Source organism: Puma concolor, chromosome B3 (genome assembly GCF_028749965.1).
Source record: "Puma concolor isolate L17-30 chromosome B3, mPumCon1.1.hap2, whole genome shotgun sequence".
Lineage (NCBI taxonomy): Eukaryota > Metazoa > Chordata > Mammalia > Carnivora > Felidae > Puma > Puma concolor.
The window spans coordinates 36810313-36835814 of record NC_141672.1 but is presented as its reverse complement, the minus strand read 5'-3'; the positions used below and the strand labels follow the sequence as shown (position 1 = coordinate 36835814).

At 35.6% G+C, this 25502-nt stretch overlaps 1 protein-coding gene and 1 pseudogene across 19 annotated transcripts in view; one reads left to right on the top strand and one right to left on the bottom strand.

Annotated features, from left to right (window-relative positions):
- FUT8 (fucosyltransferase 8) overlaps window positions 1-25502 on the top strand; it is a 313352-nt gene that overhangs the window by 112478 nt on the left and 175372 nt on the right. For 5 of the 19 annotated variants that reach the window (XM_086709521.1, XM_086709520.1, XM_086709518.1 and 2 more), the window contains one exon: window positions 2651-2715. The exons of 10 other annotated variants lie outside the window; for them this stretch is intronic. The gene's annotated coding sequence lies outside the window, so the exon portion shown is untranslated. Of the gene's footprint in view, window positions 1-2650; window positions 2716-8398; window positions 8542-25502 lie in introns of all 19 variants that reach the window. 4 more of the 19 variants (XM_086709522.1, XM_086709519.1, XM_086709511.1 and 1 more) reach the window with 1 other exon arrangement.
- Window positions 3257-3694, bottom strand: LOC112856023 (eukaryotic translation initiation factor 1A, X-chromosomal-like; annotated as a pseudogene).

Sequence of the window (25502 nt, the reverse complement as noted above, 5' to 3'; positions counted from 1 at the left end):
GTGTATACACATATATATATATTTTTTTTTTAATTTTTAAAATATTTATTTTGAGAGAGAGAGTGAGCAAGTGTGAGTGGGGGAGGGACAGAGAGAGAGGGAGAGAAAAAGAATCCCAAGCACATTCTGTGCTGTCGGCATAGAGCCCAACAACATGGGGTTATATCTCACGAACCATGAAATCATTACCTGAGCTGAAATCAAGAGTCGGATGCTTAACCCACTGAGCCACCTAGGAGCCCCTGGAGGGTATATTTTTAAAATGAATAGTAACATTTTTAAATGTAATAGTAGGAAACTATTTAATAGTAATTTTAATTTTGTTTTATAGATACTTTGAGGATATCTACATACGTAGATGATGGGGAACTGAGGATGCCTACATAAGTAGATGATGGAGAACTGAAAACATTCTTTAGTTTTTTTGTGTGTTTGAAAACTTAAATTTGGATGTAGATTAAAAAAAATTTTTTTAAATGTTTATTTTTGAGAGAGAGAGAGAGAGAGAGAGAGAGAGAGGGACCACAAGCACGGGAGGAGCAGAGAGAGAGGTAGACACAAAATCTGAAGCAGGTTCCAGGCTCTGAGCCATCAGCACAGAGCCCTGTACAGGGCTCAAACCCATGAACTGTGAGATCATGACCTGAGCCGAAGTCAGACGCTTAACTGACTGAGCCACCCAGGTGCCCCAAGGATATAGATATTAATAGATATTATTAGATTGAACTGCATTTTTTTATCTGAAGATTTCTTTTTGCTTTCTTCTTTGCTTAGTAGGATTACTGATTTTCTTAATTAAGGGAGAGAATACATGTGTTTTGGGAGTCCTGGTTATTGTTGGTCAATATTCTTAGCTTTTAAAAGTATAATAGAGCAGATTATAGGAAATTATTTTTTCATGACTATTTTCTTTCTAATTTCTTGCAGTAAGTTGTGTTTTTATCAGGACATTAGAGAACTCATTAAAAATTCCATTGTACACGTAGATTATTCATAACAAACAAATTTTATTCGAAATACTATAGCAACTTCACTGTTTTTTATCCTCTGGAAGATCATGTCGACTCTAATTATTGAAGCTTCAAATGATAAGTGATTGAATTTGAAAACTGTTTTAGGGTCTATTTATCTTTTTAAAATGATTTTTAAATGATTATTACATTCTTGTTTAAATGATAGGTTAACATTGCTTAGGTATAAAAGAAGTATTATTCTTTTTCAAAACAAGAGTTTTGTCAGGGCACATAGTTCTTTGGACTGTGATACACCAAATTTGAGACAATTTCTTTTCTAGATGTTTAGCTATAAGTGCCATAATTGTATAAAATCTCAACACAGCATATGAAGCAAAGAGATCAAACTGTAAACCTTAGAAGATGATTTTAAGTTCCTTTCTCTCTCTCTTTTTTTTTTTTTTTACTTTTTCATTTCTGAAAAATAAGATGCCTGTTCCAGTTCAATGAGTATGATAATATCAAATCCGGGTAGAATAGTACATCTCATCTTGTCTTCATTTTTTAAGGTGAGATGGTTTATAGAATGGAGAATAAGTCATTTTGTTAGATGTTGACTCCTTTCTCGAATAAAAATACGAATCTAGCAGTAAATCATTGTTATACTTTAAATGTTTAAAATATAAGAAAGGAATTAACAGAAACCCTGAAACAAAATTAATACCACATGCATGAATGATAGATAACATTTATAATTGGTATTTTAATTATTTCATGATGACATGTATATAAATAGTATTATTTACATACATAAATACAATAATAATTTTGTACATGTTAGTCTAATGAAATTAATGGTTTCTCCTTTTATACATTGCCACTATGCTTAGGCTTTCCTTCATTGCACTCATTTATTCATTAGTCAACAGTATTTAGTGTCTGATAGGCACTGTTCTAGGCTTTGAGTGATACCAGTCAACAAAAGAGACAAATTATTGATCTTATGGATCTTATATTCCGGTGGGGATACAGATACTAAACAAACAAATGTTTAATGATGATAAGTATTCTAGACAAAAGTAAGTACATCAGGAAAAGTGATAGGGAATGTTGGAGTGGGGAGTGTACCATTTTTATGTAGAATGGTCAGGGAAAGTTTTATTGAGAAGGTAATACTGGAGTTGTGACCCGAATTTGATGAGGAAAGAACTATGGTGTATATTTGGGTAAGTGTGTTTCAGACAACAGGTTCAAAATCCCTGTGTTGGGTGTAGGCTCTGCATATTTTAGAACATAAGAAATTAGTTGTGTAATTATTTGTTTCATTTTTCCTTTCCCAGTAGATTCTGTGATCCACTAAAAAGGAGATTATCTCTCTTTTGTCATCATTGTATACTTGGCACTCAGTGTAGTGCCAAACACATGGCAGGAGTGAGGCACTGGATAAATATGGATAAATTCATGAAAGAAGAGGGAGAATTTTGAAGGAATTCCCCCACCCCACCCCACCCCTGCCTTTTAAAGTTCATACTATAAATATTTCAAGCTGCGGAAGTCTTTGTAGATCATAGGAAACAAGTGAGTTCTTTAGGTAGGTAGAATGATTCTTCCAAAGTCACTGTTAATTAGTAGTGTTCTTGTGATGGCAAAGATTTTATCTCTTATTCTTACTCTTAATAGGGATCCTTTTGTTTCAGATGTCTGGTCTAGACATGGGAAGATACTTGGCTGTGGAAAACCTTGCAGTAGAATCTGGAATCAGGTAGCTGGGTTGAATTGCCTTTTTGATACTTGCTGGCTGTGTGACACCATTAACACCTTTAAATTAATTCATTAATCCACCTGTAAATGCCTTGATTTTCTTATCTGTAAGACAGATATTGTTATTCCTATTCCAGTGTTCTTTACACTGGAACATTTTCTTTTGCATGATGGGATTTCCCATTAATCTTCTAATATACTATCATGTAGACGTTTCCCTCCCCCCCCCTTTTTAAAGGGAGTTATGATTAAGAATATAGGACTTAAGAATCAGACATTGGATTCTCTGAAAGTTTACTTCTTAAAGTTACTTGTTAACAGTATCAAAGTTTTTATCTAACTAATGAGAGAATAATCAGGAGGACATAAGAATTGCTCCCAAGAATTGAGCATCAGGAGTTCATGTATTCATTTAGGAAAGGGATGCCATGATAAAATGACTAAGCTACATAAAAGTCTGATTAACTTTTAAAAGAAGGAAGTCAGATCTCCTTGGGGATTTAATCCTTAGAAAACTTGGAATATAAAACATTTGAGTTCAATTTAGATATCATCATGGTCTTTATCATCATTTTTAGTATCATCAAATTGGATTTCATCATCATCTCCAGTGCCAAATGTATCTGTTTCATTGATTTCAGCATATTTTGGAAGCTTGCCACATGCCTTCAGCTTTATACCTTCATCTGCATTGTATTTTAAAATTACATCAGCTTTGTTATCCTCATCATCTGGCAGACCAGTATAATGTCTGAGGTATTTATTCAAATTATTTTCCTCATAAGACATAAGATATAAGACAAGTTCATAAGACATAACCTCTTCACACCACCAAGACACATTGCTTCTAATCATATATTTCCCAACATTTTGATTACTGAATTATACTTATTCATCCTGTTTACACACCAGCTTTTTTCAGGGTCATTTTCACTCTTACCCCTGTACCTGTTTTTACCCCTACCTTTATTCTTGGTCATGGCAATGCCTCATGGCATCATGGTCTCCTTTCCTGTGATGGCAGTGGCAGCTGTTCTTCCAAATGGCACGTGGAATGACCTAGCATGTGGTGTGATGTAGCACTCTGCAGGTGAGGGAGAGTTTTCAGACTGAGCTTTTCTGAGATGGACTCAGTGGCAGCAAATTTATTTCCTTCCCCCTTGTCTTTCCATGTATATTAATGTGTTTAAGGTTTTCTAGGGCAGCTCTAGAGGTAACCTTTACTCTTGTACTTTCTTAGCCTCATTACTAAGGTGGATCTCTCTTTGTGTCTTTACTGAATGCACCAAGGATTCAGTGGACTCTATCTTGCTTTTACGAACTTGAATGATTCTTGGCCCTCTGTGAGCTCTCATATCATCAATAAAACCTGGTAATTTTTCTTTCCTAGAACGTGTTTTTGCTCAACCTTATGGGTTTTCAGCCTATGCACATATAGATTGTTATTCAGGTAATTTAAGGGGAATCTCTCTCTCTCTCTCTCTCTCTCTCTCTCTCTCTCTCTCTCGGGTTTTCCCCTTCAACATACTGTAATTTCAAAAGTGCTTGCAGAAAGAATCCAGGTAATTATAGGTCTCACCTTCCCCCCCCCTCCCTTTTTTTTAGGAATCCTTTTGGTGCTGCCTGTTTTCCAAAGTCAGATACATAGTTTTTCCAGTTTTCTAGTTGTTTACATTTGGAAGGTTAATTCTGGGTCCTATTACTGCCTTGTGGTGAAAGTAGAGATTTCTTAACACTTTTAAAATGAAGAATGATATTCTTAGCAAATGATACATCCTGCTCATTTCAAATTGTGTTCAAATACCATTATGTGTAAAAATTCATTTTTAAATGTTGCTTAAATTAAATTGATCTTAGCAACAACATTTCTGTTATTCTTCCACACATAGCTGTAAATAAAAGCTGCCTTGGCTGCTTTTCATCTAATATTAGTTACCAGTCAACTGATGCATTAAATTAAAGTTGGTGTAATTCTAATGATTTATAATAGCTGATTCCTTTTGGTACTTTTATGCCTCACTGAAGATCACTTGCTGTTTTATGATACTTTTCTTTCTTGCTTCCTTCCTTCCTTCCTTCCTTCTTTCCTTCCTTCCTTCCTTCGAAGCTTCCTTCCTCCCTTTCTATCAGAATCAGTATAAAAAAGACCCCTTAAAATAAATAGTAACTTTTTACTAATAAAAATATTTTTGGGGCACCTGGGTGGCCCAGTTGGTTTAAGTTCTTACACTTGATATTGGCTCAGGTCGTGAGCTTGTGGTGGTGGGATCGAGCCCCACGTCTGGCTTTGCACTGGGCGTGGAGCCTGCTTGGGATTCTCTTCCTTCCATTCTCTCTCTCTTCCCCTCCCCTGCTTTCTGTCTCTCTCAAAAATAAATAAATAAACACTAAAAATATTTTTAAAATGTCTTGTTTCATCTATTAAGGATACACTGAAATAGTATAAGTTCAGTACTGCTCATTATTTCTTTAAAATTCCTTCAATGAGTTTTAAAACATTGGTAATTGGAAATAGAGTATAAACATGAACTGATATGAAGTTAATTGAGAATGTCTCATTAAGTCTGGAATAATGAAAAAAAGGATGTGCTTGATGAAGAACAGTATATTGAGCTGAAAAAAATTTTTATAGGATTTGAGGTTCTTAGGAAAGAGTGAATGACTGACATGCTTATGTTGATTCAGTTGGTGACATGAGCTTAATTCTTTATCATTAATACTTACAGTATTTCATTTACTGTACTACATGCAAGGTATTCCATCTGATAGTCATTATGTGTCTATGCTGTTTTTGGAAGACAGACTTGCAATTCTTAGGGGAGTATTTGAAAATGAGCCAGTAGTAGCATTGTGATTTATATGTTGTATGCTCAGGCTTGACACAGGCATTTTTGATTGGCATTAGAATTGTACATCATAAATATTAAGAAAAAAGTACTTAAGAAATGTATAGCCATAATATACATATGTCTCAGAAGATGAGGGTCAAGGTTGTAATTATAGGTGAGAGAACTATAAATTCCTGAGTTCTGACAGATGGCAACAAAATGTCTGATTCTGTTACGTTTTATTATTTCTTAAAAACTTTTTCTGATGTCTTTAAAAATTACTGCTTTTAGATATATCCTTTGAATGTGGTGTAGAAGGCTGTTTACTCTTTCGTTTTTTGACAGCAGATGTAAAATACAGACATCTAATTATTCAAGATCTTTTAGATACGAATGATTATTCAAACTAATGTAGTTACTAGAAACATTTGCCAAAGCTGCTTTTATTTTGGTCTGTTACTAAAAGAGATGCGTCACCTGTAGTGTTGCCTAGGCAGCACGGATGCACTGCACTTCATCCTCCTAAACTGGTTATCGTTGAAATTTATGGATTATGTTTGTTATTTTGATAGTGTTGTTCTCTTGTAACTTTGCCCCTAAAGAGTAATGATCCCTTGGTCAATCCAACCATATTGCTTTGATTCGTTTGGAATCAAAAAGATAGATCTGTGAATCTTGACTCCTGGTTTTGTGACCTTAGGCAAGTTACTTAATCTCTGCTGGTTTATTTGATATTATTATAGTATAGTAGTTAATTGAGTGGGCTCTGGAGTGTTTGTGAGGACATGCATTCTAGCTGTGCTACTTATAAGCTATGTGACTTTGGGCAAGTTACTAACTTTATTGCCTTCTCTTCCTCATCTACAGATAATAATAGTACTTATCTGTAAAATGCTGTGAGTAAGCCTGGCACATACTAAATACTCAATAAATGCTTGCTATTGTTATTTTCTATAAATGAACAAAAATAACATAAAAGGGTTATTATGAGGCCTGACTGAATAAATAGATCACTTTGCATGGGGACCTACTACATGTTCAGTATATGAGGTACTATAATGGATTGATGGTAATTTTGATCATGCAGTAATTGTGTCTGTGGAATAAGATCCAAGATTTATAAGAAAAGATACCACACTGGAGCTCCATTGATTTGCTAATTGCTTAAGACACAGAGTGAGTTCCAGCATTCTATTAGGTCACTTGTACAAAACAGATCAACTTTTATATTCCGGATGATGCACAAGATGTGGTAGATGAAAAATCCTATCCAATAAGACTTCAGAATTGTAATCTTAACTATATCTGTCGTAGTATCAGTATAGTTTGGGATTGGCCACATGCCATAGATGGCCAAGGAAGTAAAAGCATTTAGTGGGGAAAGCTTTTACATTAGCTGTATTGATTAAAGATACGATACAAAACTTCTCCCAATGTCAAGGGTTACTCAGAAGATGTGAAAAATGAATAGGGATGTATGATGCAGGCTGCTAGTATTCTACTCAAACTTAAAATCTGTTTTTCTCCTTTTTTTTTTTTTAATTTTTTAAAAATGTTTATTTATTTTTGAGACAGAGAGAGATAGAGCATGAACGGGGGAGGGTCAGAGAGAGAGAGGGAGACACAGAATCAGAAGCAGGCTCCAGGCTCCGAGCTGTCAGCACAGAGCCCGACGCAGGGCTTGAACTCACGGACCGGACCGTGAGATCATGACCTGAGCCGAAGTTGGACACTTAACCGACTGAGCCACCCAGGCGCCCCCTGTTTTTCTCTTCTATACTAATAGAATTTTTTTTTGTTTTTGTTTTTGTTTTTTTCCTTAAAGGTAGGCATATTGAAGCTTTGAAGGAAGGGCTATTTCCTAGCTGAGTGACTAAGTTCTGGCAAAAGAGATAAAAGCAGAAGTATTGTGTGTGTGTGTGTGCTTGTAAAGGTCAGTAACTCAGCTGGAGGTAATCCCATTTTGTCATTCAGTTTCTCCTTTTTGACCTTTATTGTAGGCATGATAAATGGAGCTTTAGCAAACATTTTGGACTGTGAGGTGATCTCGATGATGGAAGCTGGGGATGGAGAATGGTAGAAGAGAAAGTTAGAAACTTGGGTCCCTGAACATACTGTGCAAACACCATCTCTACATGGCTAATCTTTAGACAATATTTACAAAAGAAAAAGTAAACCTCAATCTTGTTTAGCCAAGCTGCTGTTGTGTTGGGGTATTCTGTAATGTGCAAAACCATATCCTTATACTGAGGGGAAACAGTATAAATAAGAAAGTACTTTTGAGGTTTAATGGTTTGTGTTAGGGGTGTGTGTGTAGAGGGGATTGAAAATACAGAGAATTGGAGACTAACACTAACTGACTAAGGGATTGTGGATCTATGTTGATCATACTGGTGAAATTTTATTAGATTAATAGGAAATATGAAACTTACTTTATGGGAAAAAAGAAAATATTTAATAGTTCAGTGACATGTGAACAGTTAGTTATCAAATCACGTTTTGTTGGATATTGGGGGTAGTTAGAAGAACTGGTGAAAATTGATGGGTGGGCCATAAGTCATTCTTGTCTTTAGAATATTAACATCTTTTTATAGGTTACTGTTGTTGGCTTGTGCTATTGTTAAATGATGTACATATAACTTTGTAGTTTTTTTTTTTTACTGGTAAGTTCCTTTTTGTTAATGACGCTTCAAGTGTCTTCTCTCAAAATTTTGGATTGACAAATGTGAAAAAAATGTTAGAGAACATTGAATTAGCCATTTTCTGTGGAAGAGGTTGAGAAAAGATTTTGGAGCCTACACAGCAAATCACTGATATATTTTTTAATTAATTAATTAATTAATTATTTTTTTAGAGAGAGAGACGGAGAGCACAAGCAGGGGAAAGGGGCAGAGGGAAAGAGAGAAAATCCTAAGCAGGCCCCTTGCTCAGCGTGGAGCCTGACACGAGGTTTGATCCCATGACCCTGGGATCGGACACTCAACTAACTATCTACCCAGGTACCCCATATTTGTTCACTTCTTTACATAAAGAAGATTCCAAAAAAATTATATATGCACTCATACTTGGGCTCTCACATTTTAATGGTTTCTGTGACACCACAATAATTGATTTGACACATTTAATTCAGTAGCTTTGGATGGAAAAATGTTTAGATGCCTTAGTTGAGAATTTTACAATTTCTTTAGTCATGTTGCCCAATCTTTGTTTTAGTTTTATTTGGATAGTATGGAATAACAGGTCTAGAAAGACTGCAGAAGGTGATATGTTTCATTGTAATTTATTAGACATGCTATATATTCTTTACCTTTGTTTTTACCTTGTGGATCTATTCATTCCTTTCCATTTATCTCTGATTAATTTTTATTTAAAAAATTTTTTAATTTGCTCTTTAATGTTTATTTTTGAGAGAGAGAGAGACAGAGCATGAGTGGGGAAGGAGCAGGGAGAGAGGGAGACACAGAATCCGAAGCAGGTTCCAGGCTGTGAGCTGTCAGTACAGAGCCTGAAGTGGTACTCAAACTCATGAACAGTGAGATCATGACCTGATCTCAGGTTGGTGCTTAACCAACTGAGCCACCCAGGGGCCCCTGTTTAATTTTTATTTAAAGGTTAATAAATATTAATTACAGTACATACTTTACTCATGTCACTTTTTGTCACCTTATTTCTTTTTTTATCTTTATTTTTAGATTTTCCTAGGAGGTACATAGAACTCGAGTGGTGTGGAAAATAACTACATACCCTCAAATCTCCATTCTATGGGATAGAACATCATCTTCAATAATAAGTTCCCTTTGGTGATGGCAATATAATATTCCATTATATAACCATTAGTTTTTTAGTCTTTAGTACATGTTCACTAATACATATTTAATATTTCTTTTTTTGGCCAATTTTCCCATAATTAAACAATTAATAATATACACAACTGAATTGTGCACTTTAAATGAGTAAATTATGATGTGTGAATTATATTTCAATAACGATGTTAATACTTTACAAATATAATTTTCCTTCCCCTTTAAATCCTTCTTTGGAAAAATGGAAGAATTTAAGAAGAAAGGAAATAACGTGTCCCCAACTAGGAGTGGTGACAGCTATAGCAATTGCGTTCTTTTCTCTAAAGCACCCTGAATGTTTAGGGTAAGGTTCTATGTTGGACATTCTGGGCATCTTGACATTTGCTGGCACTGGAAAGATTTGACAAGGGAGAACTGGGAATTTGTTACATAAATAGTAACTATTATTAAATACTTTAATTTGGTGTCTACTTGGCACAGGACATTGCTGTCCCTGCTATTTTTTTGTTTGTTTGTTTGTCGTTTCACTTTTTTTTTTAATTTTATTTTTTAAAAATTTACATCCAAATTAGTTAGCATATAGTGCAACAGTGATTTCAGTAGATTCCTTAGTGCTCCTTACCCATTTAGCCCATCCCCCCTCCCACACTCCCTCCAGTAGCCCTCTGTTTGTCCTCCATGTTTATGAATCTCTTCTGTTTTGTCCCCCTCCCTGTTTATATTATTTTTGTATCCCTTCCCTTATGTTCACCTGTTTTGTCTCTTAAAGTCCTCATGTGAGTGAATTCATATGATTTTTGTCTTTCACTGACTGACTAATTTTACTTAGCAGGATACCCTCCAGTTCCATCCATGTAGTTGTAAATGGTAAGATTTCATTCTTTTTGATTGCCAAGTAATACGCCATTGTATATGTATACACCACATCTTCTTTATCCATTCATCCATCAATGGACATTTGGGCTCTTTCCGTACTTTGGCTATTGTTGATAGCACTGCTATAAATATTGGGGCGCATGTGTCCCTTCAAAACAGCACACCTGTATCCCTTGGATAAATACCTAGTAGTACAATTGCTGGGTCATAGGGTAGTTCTATTTTTAGTTTTTTGAGGAACCTCCATACTGTTTTCCAGAGTGGCTGCACCAGCTTGTCTTCCCACCAACAATGCAAAAGAGATCCTCTTTCTCCGCATCCTTGCCAACATCTGTTGTTGCCTGAGTTGTTAATGTTAGCAATTCTGACAGGTGTAATGTGGCATCTCATTGTGGTTTTGATTTGTATTTCCCTGATGATGAGTGATGTTGAGCATTTTTTCATGTGTCAGTTGGCCATCTGGATGTCTTGTTTGGAGAAGTGTCTGTTCTTGTCTTTTGCCCATTTCTTCACTGGATTCTTTGTTTTTTAGGTGTTGAGCTTGATAAGTTCTTTGTAGATTTTGGATACTAACCATTTATCTGATAGGCCTTTTGCAAATATCTTCTCCCATTCTGTTGGTTGCCTTTTAGTTTTGCTGATTGTTTCCTTCGCTGTGCAGAAGCTTTTTATTTGATGAAAATATTAGAAGATATTTTATTTTTTTTTTATGAGGTCCCAGTAGTTCATTTTTGCTTTTGTTTCCCTTTGCCTCTGGAGACGCGTTGAGTAAGAAGTTGCTGCGGCCAAGATCAAAGAGGTTTTTGCTTGCTTTCTCCTCGAGGATTTTGATGGTTTCCTGTCTTACATTTAGGTCTCTCATCCATTTTGAGTTTATTTTTGTGTATAGTGTAAGAAAAGTGGTCCAGGTTCATTCTTCTGCATGTCGCTGTCCAGTTTTCCCAGCCCCACGTGCTGAAGAGGCTGCCTTTATTCCATTGGATATTCTTTCCTGCTTTGTCAAAGATTAATTGGCCATATGTTTGTGGGTCCATTTCTGGGTTCTCTATTCTGTTCCATTGATCTGAGTGTCTGTTCTTGTGCCAGTACCATACTGTCTTGATGATTACAGCTTTGTAGTATAGCTTGAAGTCTGGGATTGTGATGCCTCCTGCTTTGGTTTTCTTTTTCAAGATTGCTTTCGCTATTCGGGGTCTTTTCTGGTTCCATAAAAATTTTAGGATTATTTGTTGTAGCTCTGTGAAGAATGCTGGTGTTATTTTGATAGGGATTGCATTGAATATGTAGATAGCTTTGGGTAATATCAACATTTTAACAATATTTGTTCTTCCTCTCCAGGAGCATGGAATCTTTTTCCATTTTTTTGTGTCTTCTTCAATTTTTTCATAAGCTTTCTACAGTTTTCAGTGTATAGATTTTCACCTTTTTGGTTAGATTTATTCCTAGGTATTTTATGGTTTTTGATGCAATTGTAAATGGGATTGATTCCTTGATTTCTCTTTCTGTTACTTCATTATTGGTGTATAGGAATGCAGCCGATTTCTTTGTGTTGATTTTATATCCTGCAACTTTGCTGAATTCATGAATCAGTTCTAGCAGTTTTTTGGTGGAATCTTTTGAGTTTTCCATATGGAGTATCATGTCATTTGCAAAGAGTGAAAGTTTGATCTCCTGGATGATTTGGATGTCTTTTATTTCTCTGTGTTGTCTGGTTGCAGAAGCTAAGACTTCCCATACTGTGTTGAATAACGGTGGAGAGACTGGACCTCCCTGTCTTGTTCCTGACCTTAGGGAAAAAACTCTCAGTTTTTCCCCATTGAAGATATTAGCGTTGGGTCATTCATATATGGCTTTTATGATCTTGAGGTATGATCCTTCTATCCCTACTTTCTTGAGGGTTTTTATCACGAAAGGATGTTGTATTTTGTCACATGCTTTCTCTGCATCTATTGAAAGGATCATATGGTTCTTGTCCTTTCTTTTATTGATGTGATGAATCATGTTAGTTGTTTTGCAGATATTGAACCAGCCCTGCATCCAGGTATAAATCCTACTTGGTTGTGGTGAATAATTTTTGTAATGTATTGTTGGTTCTGGTTGCCTAATATCTTGTTGAGGATTTTTGCATCCATTTTCATCAGGGAAATTGGTCTATAGTTCTCCTTTTTAGTGCGGTCTCTGTCTTGTTTTGGAATCAAGGTAATGCTGGCTTCATAGAATGAGTTTGGGTTTTCCTTCCATTTCTATTTTTTGGAACGCCTTCAAGAGATTAGGTGATAACTCTTCCTTAGATGTTTGGTAGAATTTCCCTGGCCCTGGACTCTTGTTTTTTTTTTTTTTTTTTTTTTTTTTGGATTTTTGATTACTAATTCGATTTCCTTACTGGGTATTGGTCTGTTCAAATTTTCTATTTCTTTTTGTTTCAGTTTTGGTAGTGTGTATGTTTCAAGGAGTTTGTCCATATCTTCCAGATTGCCTATTTTATTGGCATGTAGTTGCTCATAATATTCTCTTATTATTTTTTTTTATTTCTGCTGTGTTGGTTGTGATCTCTCCTCTTTCATTCTTGATTTTATTTATTTGGGTCCTTTCCTTTTTCTTTTTGGTCAAACTGGCTAGTGGTTTATCAGTTTTGTTAATTCTTTCAAAGAACCAGCTTCTGGTTTCATTGATCTGTTTTTTTTTTTGGTTTCGATAGCATTAATTTCTGCTCTGATCTTTATTATTTCCTGTCTTCTGCTCGTTTTGGGATTTATTTGTTGTTTTTTTCCCAGCTCTTTCAGGCGTAAGGTTAGATTGTGTATCTGAGATCTTTCTTCCTTCTTTAGGAAGGCCTGGATTGCTATATGCTTTCCTCTTTGCTGTGTGTCCCAGAGGTTTTGGGTTGTGGTGTTATCATTTTCATTGCTTCCATGAACTTTTTAATTTCCTCTTTAACTTCTTGGTTAGCCCATTCGTTCTTTAGTAGGATGTTCTTTAGTCTCCAAGTATTTGTTACCTTTCCAAATTTTTTCTTGTGGTTGATTTTGAGTTTCATAACGTTGTGGTTTGAAAATATGCACGATATGATCTCGATCTTTTTGTACTTGCTGAGGGCTTATTTGTGTCCCAGTATGTGGTCTGTTCTGGAAAACGTTCCATGTGCACTGGAGAAGAATGTATATTCTACTGCTTTAGGATGAAATGTTCTGAATATATCTGTTAAGTCCATCTGGCCCAGTGTGTCATTCAAAGCCATTGTTTCATTGTTGATTTTTTAATTAGATGATCTGTCCGTTGTTGTGAGTGGGGTATTGAAGTCTCCTACTATTATGGTATTACTATCAATGAGTTTCTTTGCGATTAATTGATTTACATATTTGTGTGCTGCCAAATTTGGCGCATAAATGTTTACAATTGTCAGGTCTTCTTGGTGGATAGACCCCTTGATTATGATATAATGCCCTTCTGCATCTTTTGATACAGTCTTTATTTTAAAGTCTACATTGTCTGATATAAAGTATGGCTACTCCGGCTTTCTTTTGTTGACCATTAGCATGATAGGTGGTTCTCCATCCCCTTACTTTCAATCTGAAGGTGTCTTTAGGTCTATAGTGGGTCTCTTGTAAACAGCATATAGATGGATCTTGTTTTCTTATCCGTTCTGTTACCCTGTGTCTTTTGATTGGAGCATTGAGTCCATTGACGTTTAGAGTGAGTCTGAAAGATATGAATTTATTGCCATTATGTTGCTTGTAGAGTTGGAGTTTCTGGTGGTGTTCTCTTGTCCTTTCTCATCTTTGTTGCTTTTGGTAGTTATCTATCTATGTATCTATGTATCTATCTATCTATCTATCTATCTATCTATCTTTTCTCCCCTTAGAGAGTCCCCCTTAAAAATTCTTGCAGGGCTGGTTTAGTGGTCATAAACTCCTTTAATTTTTGTTTGGGAAACTTTTTATTTCTCCTTCTGTTTTGAATGACAGCCTTGCTGGATAAAGAATTCTTGGCTTCATATTTTTCTGACTCAGCACATTGAATATATCCTGCCACTCCTTTCTGGCCTGCCAAGTTTCTGTGGATAGGTCTGCTGCAAACCTGATCTGTCTTCCCTTGTAGGTTAAGGACTTCTTTTCCCTTGCTGCTTTCATGATTCTTTCCTTGCCTGAGTATTTTTGAATTTGACTATGATATGCCTTGTTGATGGTTGGTTTTTGTTGAATCTAATGGGGGTCCTCTATGCTTCCTGGATTTTGATGTCTGTGTCTTTCCCCAGGTTAGGAAAGTTTTCCACTATGATTTACTTGCTCACATAACCCTTCTGCCCCTATTTTTCTGTCTTCCTCTTCTGGGACCCCTGTGATTCAGATGTTGTTCCTTTTAAATGAGTCACCGATTTTTCTAATTCTTAAATTGTGCTCTTTGCCTTAATCTCCCTCTTTTTTTCTGCTTCATTATTTTCCATAAGTTTGTCCTGTATATTGCTGATTCTCTCTTCTGCCTCATCCATCCTTGCCTCCGCGGCATCCATCCATGATTGCAGCTCAGTTTTAGCATTTTTTATTTCATCCTGACTAGTTTTTACTTCTTTTATATCCGCATAAAGGGATTCTAATCTATTTTTGACTCCAACTAGTATTCTTATTATCATGATTCTAAATTCTGGTTCATACATCTTGCTTGTGTCTGTGTTGGTTAAGTCCCAGGCTGTCGTTTCTTCCTGCTCTTTGTTTTGGGGTGAATTCCTTCATTTCGTCATTTTGAAGGGAGAAAAGGAATTAATGAAGTAGAAAAAATTAAAATTAAAAAAAATTAAAATAAAAAAATTAGGGGCGCCTGGGTGGCGCAGTCGGTTAAGTGTCCAACTTCAGCCAGGTCACGATCTCGCGGTCCGTGAGTTCGAGCCCCGCGTCAGGCTCTGGGCTGATGGCTCAGAGCCTGGAGCCTGTTTCCGATTCTGTGTCTCCCTCTCTCTCTGCCCCTCCCCCGTTCATGCTCTTTCTCTCTCTGTCCCAAAGAAAAAATAAATAAACGTTGAAAAAAAAATTTAAAAAAAAAAATAAAAAATAAAAAAATTAAAAACACACACTCACACACACAAAAGCGAACAAATGATGCTAGATCCTAGGTGTGTTTTGGTTTGGGTGTTGAAAGTGGCTTGATAGATTAGAGAAAAAAGGGCGGGGGAAGAAAAAAAAACAAATTGTTTGAAAATTTGAAAAAATGAATGCACTGAAGTAGACTAAAATGAAATGATGGAAGTAAAGTAAAATTTGAAAAAATTTACACATAAGTAAAGAATATAGTAGAAAAAAAGTTAAAAAAATTTTTAATGAAAATAAAAATGAATTTTTTTCTCTCTGTATTCAAGAAAAAGAAAAGAAATGAGAAAAAGAAAAAGAAAATTGAATAGATGGACCTGCTAACAGACTAAAATACCACTGAAATTACTTCATTTTCCCCTAGAAGTCAGACTGTGAAGCACTTTGTAGTCCATAAAATAAGCAGGAGGTGAGACTTCTGTTCTTGAAGAGCGAGGTTGGCCCAGTAGGACGGGGCTTAGTGTAACAGCTCCGTTCTCCACTAGATGGCGCTTCTAGCTTACTGGGGTGGATTGTTGTGGCACTTGTAGGTGCATATGCATGGGAGCAGTGAAAATGGCGTCACCCAGCAACCCAGTCTCTAGTATCGGAACTCTCTTCTCCCCAGTGAGCAATCGTGCACTTGTTCTTTGTCTTCAGCTCTTGTCCACTCCCTGCTTTTACACTGTCTGTGACCAAACCCCAGGTAGTACCTCTCTCCCGAGTTTTGTCTCAGATGCGGCTGTTTTCCCTGCCCCCTTACTTCTGAGGGACTGCGTCTTTGACCTGTTCCGCCCCTCTGCAGAAGGTCTCACCGAGCAATGGCTGAATGCTGGCTGCCCCCAGGAAAGTTCGCAGGGCCGTGCTGGTGCTGATGCCTAGAGATTGCGGCCAGGTGCCAGCCTGCTCCAGAAAAAGTTCACGAGATAGTGTAGCAGCAGTGTTTCAGGGATTATGGAAAATCACAACACACATCTGGCACTAGGCTTCACCCTTAACAACCTTGTTTCAGCCCCAGCAAATGTGGCCGTTCGTTCTCTGGGATCTGCTGGGACCAGGTGGCCTCACAGTCTCTACCAAATGTCCTTCCAGCAGTAGAATTGCTTTTCCCCGTGTGGCCCGAGAACCTCCTGGACCCCACTCTGCTCTTGGGGATTTGCCCTTCCCACCAGAGCACTGCCAGGTATTGAGCTGCGGAGTTGCAGCCTTTGTGCTTTCCCTGTTTATAGTCTTAATGGAATTTAAACCCTCTCCTTTTTTAGTTTATTCCCTGTGGCTGTTTCCAATTTTTTACTTTCTTTCCAGCTGCTTTTGGGGAGGGCTGCCTTTCCCATATTCGCCCCCTCCCCCATTTCCATCCTCTCTCCGCTCACAAAAGCGGCTCCCTGCCCTCTGCGGCTTCTCTCCCCCAGTTCACCTCTCCGTGCTGTGTATCTGCTGAATTCTGTGGTTCAGGTTGTGCAGATTGTTGTGTTAATCCTCAGATCAGTTTTCTAGGTGTGCAAGATGGTTTAGTGTTGGTCTGGCTGTTTTTCATGGATGCTAGACACACAAGAAATTTCCATGCTGTTCTGCCATCTTGGCTCCCTCTCGTATATCTAATATTTCTAATTTGATGTGCTTTAGTGTATCTTTAATGCTGATGAGCTTGAACATCTATCTATATTTTAATTATTTGCATCAATAGCATAATAGAGTCTTAGGCACAAGGGCTCACCTACTTGGTTTCAAATCCTGTATCCTCTAGTTATTAATTTTGTGACTTTAAATATGTTTTCATATCTGATAGTGTTGTGGAAAGGGAATTAAATTTAGAGACAGAAGACCTGTAGTCTGACCTTAGCATATATTAGCTTTGTAAATGCTTTAAGCAAATTATTTAATACCTTTGAGCTACAGTTTGTCATCTGTAATAGGGTAGGAATCATAATTGATAGTTTTGGGGGGGATAAATCATAAATTGAAAGTATAAATTATATAACATCATACATATATAGAACAATAAAATACTATGTCTTTTTAAAAAAGTACAGTGATAATGTTAGGAGTTTTTTTTTCCTTGGACTTAATTATCTTATAACTAGAAGTTTGTATTTTATGACCACCTTCACTTAGTGTGCTCACCTCACAAGTCCTGTCTCTAGTAACCACCTTCTCTTCTCTGTATCTATGAGTTTGAATTTTTTAAGATTCTCATGAAAGTGAGATCATACACTCTGTGTCTGTCTCTGTGTGCCTAATTTCAGTTAGCATAATGCCTCCCAGGTCTATCCATGTTGTCAGAAACGCTATAATTAATGTACATTAGTATTTTAAATATATGTATATATTTAAAATTTTCCAAATAAGTGGACTCGTGCAGTTCAAACCCATGTTGTTCAAGGATCAACTGTATACCACATTTTCTTTTTCCATTCGTCTGTCGATGGCACTTAGGTTCTCTCTTTTGGCTATGGTAAATAATATTGCAGTGAAAGTGGGGATGCAGATATATTTTTGAGATACTGATTTTGCTTCCTTTGGATAAATACTCAGAAGTAGAGTTGCTAATTGTATGGTAGTTCTATTTTTAATTTTTTGTGGATCCTCCATACTGTTTTCCATGGTGGCTGCACTGACTTATATTCCTATCAACAATGCACTTGGTTCCCTTTTCTCTACATCTTCATCAGCACTTGTTATCTCTGTCTTTCTGATAATAGCCATTCTAACAGGTGTGAGGTGATACCGCATTGTGGTTTTTATTTGCATTTTGCTGATGATTTGTGATGTAGAACACCTTTTTTTTTTTAATTTAAAATTCAGTTAACATACAGTACAATATTGGTTTCAGGAGTAGAATTCAGTGACTCATCACTTACATACAACACTCAGTGCTCATCACAACAAATGTCCTCCTTAGTACTCATCACCCATCTAGCCCATCTCCCACCTCCCTCCCTCCATCAACCCTCCATTTGTTCTCTATTGTTGAGTCTCTTGTGGTTTGTTTCCCTCTTTTCTCTTTTTCCCCCTTCCCATATATAGATTCATCTGTTTTGTTTTTTGAATTCCACATATGAATGAAATCATGTGGTATTTGTGTCTCTGATTGACTTATTTCATGTAGCATATTATATTCTAGCTCAATCCATGTTGCAAATGGCAAGATTTCATTCTTTTGGATGGCCATGTAATATTCCATTATATTATATATACCATATCTTCTTTATCCATTCATCAGTCAATGCACATTTGGGCTCTTTCCATAGTTTGGCTATTGCTATAAACATTGGGGTGCATGTATCCCTTCAAATCTATATTTTTGTGTCCTTTGGGTAAATACCTAATAGTACAATTGCTGAATTGTAGTGTTGTGTTATTTTTAGCTTTTTGTGGAACCTCTGTACTGTTTTCCAGAGTGGCTGCACCAGGTGGCATTCCTACCAAAAGGGAGCAACTTTTCTAGTGCCTGTTGGCCATTTATATGTCATTTTTGGGAAAATATGTTCAGATCCTTATATATTTTGGATATTAATCCCTTATCAGGTATATGTCTAGCAAACATTATATCCCATTCCTTAGGTTGTCTTTTCACTTTGTTGATGGTTTCCTTTGCTGCATAGAAACTTTTTAGTTTGATGTAGTCCCATTTGTTTATTTTTGCTTTTGTTGCCTTTATTTTTGGTGTCAAATCCAAAAAAATAATTTCCAAGACTAATGTAAAGGAAGTTATACGTCTTGTGGTTGAGAATCTATGGAAATAAAGAAAGGCCAACCCATTGCTTTTTGTTTACTAATAAATAATCAGAGCTTTTATTTATTAAACCCATTCTACATGCTAGGCACCATGACTAGCACTTTATACAAATATCTCAGTTCAAGACTACTATAAATATTCATTTAAACTAGCAAGTTAAGGGGCACCTGGGTGGCTCAGTCAGTTAAGTGTCTGACTTTGGCTCAGGTCATGACCTCATAGTTTGTGAGTTCAAACCCCACGTTGGGCTCTGTGCTGACAGCTCAAGAGCCTGGAGCCTCCTTCTGAGTCTGTGTCTCCCTCTCTCTCTGCCCCTCTTCTGCTCACACTCTGTCTCTCTTTCTCAAAAATAAATAAACATGAAGAAAAATAAACTAGCAAAATAAATAAACCAGAGTTAATAGTCTGACTCAATCAAAATATTATAATAATAGCTATAATAATTATAGCTAATATGTTCTACCCTAATTGGTTTAAAATGAATGTTCTTAACTAATTTACAAAGAGATTAAATAATTTGGTCACAGTCACAGCTAAAAAGTAGATGAAGTGGGTAAACACTCTTCCAGTTGACTGTAAAACTTACTCTCTATGAAACCTCTAATGATTATATTGCTAAACGTTACTAAGTATATCTCTTTGTATAGATGTTTTAGTAGTTGCTTTAAGTATAACCTTAAAGGTACATAATTTATCACCCTCTACTGACATTGATGTTTTACCAGTTTGAGGGAAATGTAGAAACTTTACCTCTCTGTAGTCCTATTACTGTCTGTAATTTATAATATAATAGTCTTAAATATTCCCTCTGCATATATTTAAAACCATGAAATACATTATCAAAATATAATGTAGAAAACTCAAGAAAAGAAGGAAAATTCTATGGTGTGTTTACTCATGTTTTTGCTTTTTCTGTTGTTCTTTTTCTTTCTGAGATATATGAGGCAAAAAGAAAACTCCAAGAACTCACTGTTATGTTATTCCTTTAGTTCCTAGGTTACTAGCAGCTCTGCTTTTTCTTTTTATCTTTCACAGTCTTCTTATATTTGTTTTATACAGTGTCCAGCGCTTTTAGCTATTCTTAGTGGGAGGCACAGACATCTTTACCATCTTGGAATAGAACCAAAAGTCACTTCATTAAATGTAAAAAAAAAATTAAGCATTAATATTTTTATCTTGTTTTCCTGATAGTATGCTATTTTGGAGGAAAAGTTTGAGGCTTTTCACTCTCTGGACTGAATTATACTTATTAACATATCCTAGTTATATAATTTCTTGTACTTGAGTTAAAAAGTATGTGTAGAAGGAGATTTTCCTAGCTTCTCTTGTAATTCTTAAAGTCAGCAGGCTATTCTTAATAACATTAACAAAAAAATAGCTATCACTGGCTTTAGTTCTGCCACTTACTGGCTTTACAACCTTGGAAAAGTTATGTAATCTCAGTGTGCCTTAAGTTCCGCCACTGTAAAATGGGCACTTACATCAAGCAGTTGTTGAGAATATTAAATAGTATTATAATTACGAAGTATTGAGAAAAATACCTCGCATTCAGGAAACACCATATAAATGTAGCTATTATCGTCCTTATACTTAGAATAATAGGCCCATATAAGAGGAATTATTACAGTCATTTTAAGGATAAAAAATTCACACTTAGAGAAGGTGAAATGCTCTCTCTAATTCTTGGCTGGCCCAATTCTGTATTGGTGTTGCCAGGATTTAGACCCAGTGTTGTCTGACCTTAGAGCTTACAGTTTCCAAGGCATTGTGCTATCTCCCTATCAACATTAAATCCTTCTGCATCCTGCAGTTACACCTAATATTGTATTGTTTGTATTTGTCTTCATATTTAACATTTTAAACTGAGCCATAATATCTCACCAATGGTTGTCTCATAATTTATTTAAACCTCTCTTTCTCCTTCTTAGAATATATAGATTGTCTCTCTGTCGCCCATCTGGCTCACATATTAGTGAATGATTAGCCAATAATATTGTTATAATATTCATCAGACATACAGTAGTAAAGATTAGCCCTTGAAGGGCTTTCATGCCTCTTACATGAAGATTAAATTGTGCTTTTTTTTTTAAAGAAATATATCCCACTAAAATTTTCTGTAGCATAAAATGTTTATTACCCTTTTGAATCTACCCTATTCTTTAGAAATAGTTTTGAATCTGTTTGAATCTGAATTTTTTAATCTCTGTTCTTTAGAAAGAATTGTCTAGAAAGATTGTGAATCTTTATTCATTATTTGTATATGATATGACTTGGAATTTTTCAATACATCTGTGTTCCCTTATTAGCTATTAAGTGCAATGGCTTTTTTAAATTACGTTTTCAATTTTAATTCCAGTATGGTTAAAACACAATGTTATATTAGTTTCAGGTGTACAATATAGCGATTCAATGATTCTGCACATCATTACTCAGTGCTCATCATGATAAGTGTACTCTTAATCCCCTTCACCTATTTTACCCATCCTCCTACTCACCTCCCCTTTGATATGTTATTTTGAATGAGTACCCTCAGTTAAAGTTATTACTTTTTTTTTCAAAAAGAAATTTTTGTACTTGAAGCGTATTTCAGAGTACATGGTTCTAAAAGATATATATAAAACATTCCATCCAAGAAAAGTGGAATACATATTTTCTTCAAGTACATACTGAAGATATCCCCTGGTTAAATCACATAAAAAGAGACATAAGAAATACAAATTTAAGAAGACTTAAACCATACCAAGTATATTTTCCAACAAGATCAACAGTAAAAGAAAACTGAAAAATCTACAATGTGTAAATATTAAATATTTAATTTGTAACTATTAACCAATATATTACTGCACAAACCATGGGCCAAGTAAGAAATCAAACAACAAATCAAAATATGTCTTGAAACAAAAGAAAAAGTAAACACAATATTCCAAAACCAATGGGATGCAGCAAAAGCAGATGTTAGAGTGAAATTTATGCTGTAAATACTTGTATTAAGGAAAAAATTCAGGGGCACCTGGGTTGCCTCAGTCGGTTGAACAACTGACTCTTGATTTCAGCTCAGGTCATGATCTCACGCAGTTCATGAGTTCAAGCCCCTCATTGAACTCTGTACTGACAGCATGGGGCCTACCTTGAGATTCTCGCTGTCTCCCTCTTTTCCTCTATCTCTCCCCCTCTCCTGCGTGCGTGTACTTTCTTTCTCTCTCTCTCTCTCTCAAAATAAATAAACATTTTTAAAAAATAAAAAAAAGAAAAAAGTTCAAATAAACAACATTATATCACAAGGAACTAAGAAAAATAAGAAACTTAGCTAAAATTTGGTAGGGGAAGGAAGTAACAAAGAAAAATCAGAAATAAATAAAATATAGACCAAAATAAAAAATAACATAGCATTGAAAGTAATGACCATTTATTGCAAAAATAAAATTGGCAATGCTTTAACTATATTAACTAAGAATATAAAGGAGACTAAAAAGCCAAAATGAGAAATGGAAGATTAAAAAATAAAACAGATATTCATGTTCTGTCTCTCTCTGTCTCAAAAATAAGTAAACATTAAAAAAAAATAAAAACAGATAACCACAGAAATACGTATTGTGATAATAGGTTACTATAAATAATGATATACTAACAAATCAGACAACTTACAAATAAACCCCACATATTTCCTAAAAATGCGCAAGTTACCACAATTGAATCCTGAATCTTGAATCCAAGAAATAGAAAATCTTCTTAGGCCAATAATAAGAATGAAAGTTGAATTAGGAATCAAAAGTCTCCCAGCACCTAAAAGCCCAAGACCACATGGTTTCATTGGTGAATTCTACCAAACATTAAAAAAAACAATTAATGGCCATCTTTCTCAAAATCTTACAAATAATGGAATGGAGGGAATACATTCAGTATCATTCTTTGAGACCGGGATTACCCTGATAACAAAGCAGGATAAAAATAGTACAAGAACCAAAAAATTTAGTTTGTATGATCTAAGTATTGCTACTCTTTTGACATCCCTTTGTGTGATACATGATTCTCCACCCTCTCACTTTCAATCTGCAGGTGTCTTTAGGTCTAAAATGAGTCTCTTGTAGGCAGCATATAGATGGGTCTTATATTTTTGTCCATTATGCCACCTTGTGTCTTTTGATTCGAATGATTAGTCCATTGACATTCAAAGTAATTATTGGTAAATATGTATTTATTGTCATTTTGTTACTTGTTTTGTCATTGTTGCTGGAGCTTTTCTCCAATCCTTTCTTTTCTTTGACACTTTTGGTCACTTTTTCCCACTCAGAGAGTCCCCTTTAATATTTCTTGCAAAGCTGGTTTAGTTGTCATGAACTCCTTTAGTTTTTATTTGTCTGGGAAATTCTTTATCTCTCTTTTTCTGAATGATAGACTTGCTGGAAAGAGTATTGTTGGCTGCAGATTTTTTCCATTCAGCACTTTGAGTATATCATGCATCCTTCTGGCTAGGTTTCTGTTGAGAAATCTCCAGCTAGCCTAGTGGGTTTTTCCTTGTAAGTTATGGATTTCTTTGGTTTTGCTGCTTTCAAGATTTTTTCATTATCACTGTATTTTGCAAATTTAATTAACAATATGTCTTTGGTCTAAGCCTGCTTTTGTTAATTTTTTAAAATATTTGAGAGATAGAGACAGAAACAGAGAGACAGAGCATGAGTGGAGGAGGGGCAGAGAGATAGAGGGAGACACAGAATCTGAAGCAGGGTCCAGGCTCTGAGCTGTCAGCACAGAGCCCAATGTAGGGCTTGAACCCATGAGCAATGAGATCATGACCTGAGCTGAAGTTGGATGCTTAACCCACTGAGCCACCCAGGTGCCCCTGCTTTTGTTGATTTTAATGGGCATTCTCTGTGCATCCTGGACTTAGGTGTCTGTTTTCCTTCCCCAGATTAGGGAATTTTTTTCCTGCTATTATTTCTTGAAATAAAATTTCTCTCTCTTCTTCTTCTGGGGCTCCTATAATACAAATGTTATTGTGTTTCATTTAGTCACTGAGTTCCTAAGTCTTTGTGTTGCATGATTCTTCTTTCTCTCTTTTGTTCAGCTTCATTATTTTCCAGTATTTTGTTTTTGGACTCTGCAGTTTATCATGAATTGGCTTGAATGCAAGTCTTTGGTTTGAAATTATTTTGGATATATTTCCTTCTGAGCATCTAGCTTTGACATTTTCTGCATATAAAAATGAATGAATGAATATGCATATGAAAATGCCTTTGAAACTTAGTTCTAATTCTTTATGTAATTCTTTATCAAAATCTTGATTTTAAAACTTGATTTTAATTTTGTTTTGCCTAGGATTTTAACTATAGGTATTAAATAAATATATGCACACTTGGGTAATATTCTTGCATTTAGGTTTTCATTCAACACATATTAATAAAGGTCTTGGCTCTGATTAGGCATGGTGCTCTAAGTCCCTGTTCTACTAGTGCATACCTTTTAATATTGGAAGTAAATAAGCCAGTAAGTGTTGTGATAGAGAATAATGGAGGATGGTGAGTGGTTTTTTAAAAAGATAAGGTGTTGTATTCTTATAGGGTGTTGCAGCCATTCTCCTTTCTTGCTTTCAGGGCCCCAGTTTTGTTTTGAAGCCTATCCTTATGGATAAATCCTGATTAGTCTTAAGCCGTAATGGTAATCCCATTCCATTTGTCAGTGATTCATTTTGTGAGGCACAGGTGAGTCAGTCTTGGATAATCAGATATGCAGATCTTCTGGGGGAGACTTCTGTCAGTAGTTTCCTCTTCCTTAAAATGAGGCAGACTAAAGGAGATTACCAGTTGTTCTTTGGTAATGTACCATAAATAACTACATGTAGCTGGGTTTAAGGCAGCTAACTTGTTCATGAAGAGTGCTAGCCTAAGGACAGAGGCTGACATGCCTGAGGGGTTTATTTAGTTTATTTAGTCTCTCCAAAAATTGATTTTTGAGAGACTAAATAAACTTTTTATCTACTGAGAAATTAAAATTTCCTTATCTTTAAAGCTACTTTGAATTAGATTTTCTCTCCTTTATGGTAATATGGTGTAATTGATACAGGTTCTCAGGAACTGTCTCTGAAAAGAGGTAACATTTATTTAAGTAGAGATCTGAATTACAAGAATGAACCAAAGGAATTGCAGTCCAGGTAGAAGGAATAGCAAGAACAAAGGTCCCATGATAGATAAGAAGTTGGCGTAAGGGTAGTATACCTAGTTTCTATTGACCATGGGAAGGATAATAGTAACTGATACTTATAAATTGCATTGCAGTTTACAAATCTCCTGTACATACATTATTTCATGTGATCTTTACAGTGAAAATATTTACCAACCATTTTATAGTTGGGTAAACTGCCCATATATTTATAGCTAGTCATTAAAGAAACCAATCAAATAAATATTGTGTAGTACTGGCTAATCAGACAAAATGGTAAGGGTATACATTCTATTTGAATTTTTTATATTACCGCTTTTTAGCAG